This window comes from Aethalodelphis obliquidens, unplaced genomic scaffold (assembly GCF_003676395.1).
Source record: "Aethalodelphis obliquidens isolate GAN/ISIS:26980383/991018 unplaced genomic scaffold, ASM367639v1 scaffold21, whole genome shotgun sequence".
Classification (NCBI taxonomy): domain Eukaryota; kingdom Metazoa; phylum Chordata; class Mammalia; order Artiodactyla; family Delphinidae; genus Aethalodelphis; species Aethalodelphis obliquidens.
In genome coordinates, this window is record NW_020837965.1 from 7,733,332 (window position 1) to 7,740,841 (window position 7,510).

General features: G+C 46.2%; 1 pseudogene; it reads left to right on the forward strand.

Moving 5' to 3' along the window:
- Positions 1 to 3,127: 3,127 nt before the first annotated feature.
- Positions 3,128 to 5,055, forward strand: LOC113627760 (spermatogenesis-associated protein 2 pseudogene; annotated as a pseudogene).
- Positions 5,056 to 7,510: the final 2,455 nt, after the last annotated feature.

Consider the following 7,510-nt stretch of genomic DNA (forward strand, 5'->3'; position numbering starts at 1 on the left):
CTGTTATGATCCAGTCAAAATGAAATTAAGGTATCTTTCTGTAATAACAATTTGCTAATATTTATTGGCCCTAGCTATACTTCACGTTTGGATTACAATAGGTAACTTATGTTAATCATCAGAAACCCCTATGAAGTAGATACTGTTATTATCCATTTGTTGCAGATGAGAAATAAGCTCAGAGGTTTTTAAGTAGCTCTCTCATGGTTACACAGCTAGAAAATAGTGAACCTGGGATTCATTCTCAGGGAGTCGGACTCCAGAATCTGATTCCCAGTTTCTGTGCTGCACTACGCGTTGGGAGCTCATGTCTGCAATGTTTTATTAACCGTTTTAGTCATTATTACTGCCCTGCAGAAGAATAGCATCCTCCTGGGGACTTACAAATTCATTATTGTTTTGAAAACTAGAAAGAAAGGATAATGTGGTTTCACCTATCTCAGGAAAAGACCAAAACAGCTAAGCTAGAGAATTAACGGCCAGAGACAAGGACAATAGTTAGATTTGAAAAAATTAGTAAAGGAGTTGAGTAAGGCATTTCTGAATTTAGGAAAGAGTAACACCGGGAGTGAAAATGGAGCCAGATGGACCCAAACGGGTCTATCCATGACTTCTCTGTAGTCTTTTCTAGATATGGAACCGCAGCGTTAGCCTGGATTCTTTCTCTCTTCTATCCCCTCTTTTCTCCATTAAGTTTTTGTTCAGGCTGGCTGGATCCAGAGTATTCTAAGAGTTGTATTCACACAGTTATATGATAAGGGAAGACATGTCACTTCTTAATTCTAATCCTTAAACTAATGCAACAAAAACTGTGCAAACTGCTATGCAAATTAGCATAGTCCTCCTGAATCTTCAGGGTGTCAAATGGATGTTCCTTTCACCAGAAGGACTCTGAGAAACAAGTTATGAGTAAGGTGTTAATGAAGTTTCAATTTTGAGAAGGCAGTTAAGACAGGAGAGAGAGCATGCGGAGCTGTGGATGCCTGGCCCAGAAGGAGGCAAATGACAATCATTATAAATCATAGTGGAATTGAGAGGGGTTAAAGAGGTAATTAAAATCTTTCTTCTGAATAGAGATTGCAACCTTAAAGTTGAAAGAATGGCCTTGGTGGAATTTAATAGAACTCTTCCTAAGTATTAAAAGGATAAACCCCATCACTTGATAGAGTGTTCCTTTTTAAATGCAAGCAAATCAAAACCACCCCGGGGCATGTGAATTACTGTGCTCATTTATAAACTATAAAGTGCCTTATATTTAAGAGAATGCATATGACAAGCTGAAGACAAATCTATGAATATATTTAGATTTGCTAGTGCCAAGATTTCTTACACTTTTTTAGGAAGTATCTCAAATGAGATATAATGCAGCTCTGGAAATATCAGGACTCATTTAATGCTTGCTGCTTGGTATAATCAAGGAGTCTGTGTAAAGCAGGATTGTCTTTAGAATGATTAGTATGTTAGCACAGATTTGAGTTATAAATGTCATAGTTATCCCTGCCCCTGTGTGTATGACACATATATCATGTAGCTTTCCAGCACCTGACATATAAGGCTTGGGGAGGGGCTTACATTTATTGCATATGTATTATATATTAGGAAATGTTTGGTCTCTGAACATTATTTTATTGAACTCTCCAAGTAGTTTTGTCGATAAGGCTTCATTAGTACTGTTATACATATGAGGAAACTGAGACTCGGAGAACTGAAGTCAGATGGCCACAGGTCATAAGACTGTAACTGTAAAAGCTGAGTGTAAATTCAAGGTCACTGGCCTTTAAAGTAAATACTTTCTATTATTATATCCTGCTGTCTTCTAGAATAATATAGGTACTTCCTGTATATAGTAGGTGCTTAATAAATCTTTGTCGTATGAACTCTAAGAATCAATCCATATGTACTCAATGGATTTGAAATTTTATTAAGAGAAAAAGTGGAATAAAGTACAATTAAAAGCAACATGTAAATATTATTAAAATGATAGATGTAAACATATAGATATGATAACGTTTATAGAAACTCAGAAATTGCTACTCTTGAAGTATAGTATTTATCAAGGGACTCTTCTCTGAGAAGAAAACTTTGCTTTTTTAAAATGTGCAATTCCTGAATAAAACTTCCTCTCCACATGTTCTTACCAGTCCCTTCAGAAAAACATATTACTTTTCAATATTACATACTAGAAGGTGCCTAAAAGCCTACTTATCCTGCAGTAGTTTTATCTCAGCACATTTTCCTTTCAGTAATAAGGTAAATTAAGACCACCTTCAGGTGATTTTTTTTTTTTTTGACAGAGTACACAGGCAACCATAAAGTTCCCCCAGTGAAAATGTCCTCAAGTGAAATGCTCTCCTTAGGTCCTCAAGAAAATTTTAGGACTGGCAGCGTGTCCTCAAGAATAAATATCTCATTTAAGTAAAGCATGCTTGACCTTGAGAAGCAGCTGGGGATTCTGAAGATCAAGCCGTGTGACTTCCCAAAGGCCACAATCAATTAATTGCTGACTGTGTGTTGACTGTATCTTTGTGAGTTCTGAAAAAGAAAAAAAAGACAGAAGTAGATTTTGGCTTAGTTTATTTGGTTAGAAGGGCCCCTGAAGACCAGTTTGGATGACACAAAAGTCAAGCCACTTTGGGATGATTTGATTCAGTTGGCATCTACATAATGTAGAGTGAATTCCATCAAATTGCAGGGAAGCAGGGCTTCCCTGGTGGCACAGTGGTTGAGAATCTGCCTGCGAGTGGGCCTTTAGGCCCCAAAGCGGGACTCCACGGCCTCTCTGCTCACTCTTCTGCCTTCTGCTTCTTCCTCCGCCGCCATAGGCCAGCCCAGGGCATAGCCGCGGCTGGGCCTCCCTTTGGACCCGCCTCCGAGAGACATCACTTCCTGGTTGAGTGTTTCCGGGTCGCCGCGGCCCCAGGCTACTGGTCTCTGTTCCCTGCAGCCGGCCAGAGCTGCGAGAGCCCAGCCGGGCCTGGTTTCGGTGGCAGCCGTGGCTCCTTCTTGCTCCCCTCGGCCGGGGCGTCCTCGGCGGCAGTGCCGGGAGCACTCTGCTGGTCCAGGCAGGTGACATATCAATGCTTTTAGCAATGTCCCTGCCTCTATCTCAGGAGCCATGGAGGAAATAAGGTAGCCCCGTCCTTGGATCGGATCGGATGGGGAAGCCCAGTTCAATGGATGCAAAATATAAGGATGACTTATTTTGGAAGTACATGCAGTTTCATGAAGGCAAAGTGGACACCACCCCCAGCAAGCAGCAGCCTGGCAGTGATGAGTCCCTGCGGGTGGCAGCCTCGACCCTGCTCAGCCTGCACAAGGTGGATCCCTTCTATCGATTCCGGCTGATCCAGTTCTATGAGGTGGTGAAGAGCTCTCTGCGCTCACTGAGCTCCTCCAGTCTGCGGGCTCTGCACTGTGCCTTCAGTGTGCTCGAAACAGTGGGTGTCACCTTTTCCTCTACCCATGGAAGAAGGAATTCAGAAGCATCAAGACCTACACGGGCCCCTTTGTTTATTACGTCAAGTCCACATTACTGGAAGAGGACATCCGAGCCATCCTGAATTACATGGGCTACGTGCTCAAGTTGGGGACTGCGTACAAGCTCAAAGAGCTGGTAGAGACCCTCCAAGTGAAGATGGTCACCTTTGAACTCTTTCTGGCCAAGGTGGAGTGTGAACAGATGCTGGAAATCCACTCCCAAGTCAAGGACAAAGGCTACTCTGAGCTGGACGTGGTGAGCGAGCGCAAGAGCACCGCGGAGGACGTGCGAGGCTGCTCAGATGCCCTGCGGTGGCGGGCCGAGGGCCGGGAGCACCTGACAACCTCCATGGCCCGCTTAGTGCTCCAGAAGTTGGCCAGCGAGCGGGCAGCCAAGGACTACTGCAAGCCCCGTGTGACCAAGCCCTCAAGGTCGGTGGACACCTATGACAATTACTGGGAGAGCCGGAAGCCGCCCCTGAAGACCTCGTTGAGCTTGCGGAAGGAGCCTGTGGCAGCAGACTTGGGGGACGACCTCAAGGACAAGATCATCCGCCCGTTCCTCTCGCTCCTGACCATGTCCAGCTCCCCCCACGGCAGCCCGGATGACCTGCCATCCCCCTCCCCCAACAATGGCCTTGGCTTGCTGCGTGGCACGTACTTCTCCGCTCAGGAGGATGTGGATCTGTACACAGACTCGGAGCCCAGGGCCACGTACCGGAGGCAGGATGCCCTGCGGCCAGATGTCTGGCTGGTCAGAAATGACGCCCACCCCATCTACCACAAGCGCTCGCCCCCCGCCAAAGAGTCCGCCCTCTCCAAGTGCCAAAACTGCGGTCTGTCCTGCAGCTCCTCCCTCTGCCAGCGCTGCGACAGCCTGCTCACCTGCTCCCCGGCCTCCAAGCCCGGCGGCTTCCCCAGCAAGGCCTCCGCCCATGACAGCCTGGCCTATGGGTCATCTCTGCGGGAGAAGTATGCAGGCCAGACGCAGGGCCTCGACCAGCCGCTGCACCTCCACTTGAAATCCAAGTCCTCCCCTGCAGCTGCCTCCCGCTGTGGCTTCTGTGACCGCCCCGGGGCCGCCAACACCTGCACGCAGTGTTCGGAAGCCTCCTGCGACGCCTGCCTCAGCACCTACCATTACGACCCCTGCTGCAAAAAGAGCGAGCTGCACAAGTTCATGCCCAACAACCAGCTGAACTACAAGTCTGCCCAATTCTCCCATCTCGTGTACAGATAGACTCGACCTTGCACCTCCCTGCTACAAGGGCTACACCACTGACCTTTCTGGTTTCATGGGGAAGAAATGTTAACGCGTTGATCTCAGAAGCACAGGCCTGCACTTGACCACGTGGTTGTGGGGGGAGGGGAATCGTGTGGCCGGCTGCCCCACGTGGGAGTTCCCGTATCGACTCAGATATGTCAGCTGATGGCTGCTTTGCCACCTGGCAAGAGAGACTGTGGCACTTGCATTCAGATTCATTTTTGCTAATCACTCCCTGTTCCGTTCTTTTGTTTTTGTCTCTCAAAAGAGGATTTCTATCTCTGGGACTCTTGCCATGCCGACTGCTCCCACGGCAAAGCCAACTTGGACTGGGAAGGGCCCTCCAGGTCCAAACGCCCTCCACCCACCTGATGTGGTGAGCTAGAGACCTGTTGGCTTGTGAAATGAGTCCTTCTGCCACACTGGTTCTCATCCACTGGCTCATCCCTCCACCACACTTTCCCAAACACGAGGATCCCCGGCGGCAGACCCCCACCCAACTTCACTGCCTCTCCACGTATCGAAGGTGACCTGAGTCCAGGATTCGCTTAATGTCATCCTGTTGCCTCCACAGCTCAGTTCAGCCTTGGGGTTTGTGAAGTTGGCTCTAGCGCTCTGAAGAGTGGACCTTCCACACTGGGACTGACTTTTCCCCCCTTTCTGTTGTTTTCACATGCCTCTCTTACTTCACTGTAAATAGATATTTTTGAGATTTATTTTTAAATAAATATCCAACTTGCTGTATGTTTCAAAGTGGTTTAAACATTAACGATGTAGCTATTTATAAAAATGCCCCGGGTTCTTTAGTCTTCCAAGGGAGGGGCTCATGCCCTTCCACCTTGTATCCTCCACTCGCCACAGCCCGAGGGTAGAGTGGAGATTGCAGGGGCAGAGGAGGAACAGAGACTATGTCCCCCGAGTTGGTGGAGGGCCACTGTCTTCCGTACAATACATTTCTAACACCTACCTCCAGTGTGCACTTAGGGGGTTAGTCCGGGCCGAGAGGTCTGTGCGCCTGCAGACTGTGACAGCCTAGTGACAATTCAGGACCCTCATCCTGTGGATCTCCGGCCTGGTCTTTGCCGCTTGCTGAGTGTGAACCTTGCACTCCAAACTTCTTGAGTCTCAATTCAGAAGGAAAATCGTTTGGGATTCCCACCACCCCTCTATCTCAGTCCTCTTCTCTTCCTTCACCTGTTTCCCAGGATTCCTCTACAACATTTGTGACCTTTTTGCACTAAAAGTGGGCAGGAGCCAGCATGCGCCCATCAGACAGATGTGTCCTGAGATTCTTAGCCGAGCCTCAGTGCTTCTAAACCCAAAGTCCTCTTAAACTCCTCATGTGAATTGCTGACCCCGGATTTCCTTTTGGGGTGCAGAGCAGGAGTGGGGCAAGAATTTGAAAATAAATCTGCTTCCATGTGAACTAACGGTATATTTTAGCCATAGTGTTTGTGAGGTACAGAACGTTGTAGGAATTTACATGCAGTGGGTTTTCTGATAGAAGGAGGTATTCAGCTCTTGAGCAGATTTAAATCTGGCGGAATCCTGAGGCCACTGTGAATTTGCTGATGTTCTTCCAACTCAGTTGCGTGATTTTAAGGTTTTCAAAATCTTCTATGGCTCTTTTTCTATATATCTAGTAGATCACGTGTAGATATTCAATGTGTATATAAAGCTGAATTTCAACCAACTTTATTACTAAGACCCACCCATTCTGGGACATTCATCTCTGATGTTCTTCCTTTGCACGTTTCAGAAGTGGCCGTGCCTGTCCCAGTCCTGAGTTTTCTAGTTTTCCATTTCCAGACTGCTCTAGCACTACACTAACTCTTTTAACCAACCGTGATGCCACGTAACTTACACAGCAGACAAAAGTAGGAATAACTAACTTGTCCTGGAAGAGAAAGGCCAGTGTGTGTTATCATCACGGAAATACTGTGTTCGTGGACTGGAATAGGAGATGCTGTGAGCATGCTCCTCCTCGTTGTGTATCTTATTGTATGAGGTTGCTGTGACTGAGATAAATACACGCTAATTTTAAAAAGCAGATGTTTTGCATTTGATTTCTACCAAGAGTTGAAATGTTGAGAGATGATTTAAAAAGAATAAATTAAATAAAGTGTCTTCCATTGTTAAAAAAAAAATAAAGAAAAAAAAAGAATCTGCCTGCCAGTGCAGGGGACAGAGGTTCAAGCCCTGGTCCAGAAAGATCCCACATGCTGTGGAGCAACTAAGCCCGTGCACCACAACTACTGAGCCTGCACTCTAGAGTCCGTGAGCCACAACTACTGGAGCTCGCGTGCCTAGAGCCTGTGCTCTGCAACAAGAGAAACCACCGCAATGAGAAGCCCATGCACTGCAACGAAGAGTAACCCCTGCTTGCCGCAACTAGAGAAAGGCCGCGCGGAGCAACAAAGACCCAACACAGCCAAAAATAAATAAATAAAAATAAATAAATCTATGAAAAAAAATATTGCAGGGGAGCATGTTACCTTTAATTCCTGCCCCGTACTCTTCATTACTATATGAGAAAGTCTTTTCATCTCATTTTAGATTATTTCCAAATCATATTCCAGGTGCTCTCACTTTCTTACTTGTTCCTTCAAACTTTTATTTCCTAATTGGAGGTTTTGAGGCAGCTAAAATAAATTGAAAAATTATAGCATGAAAAAATATTCAATATTTAGTTAATGAATATGTGTAAAACACTTACAAAGGCTTTATATATTATTTCACTTAATCCGATGAGTTAGTTACTCTACCATC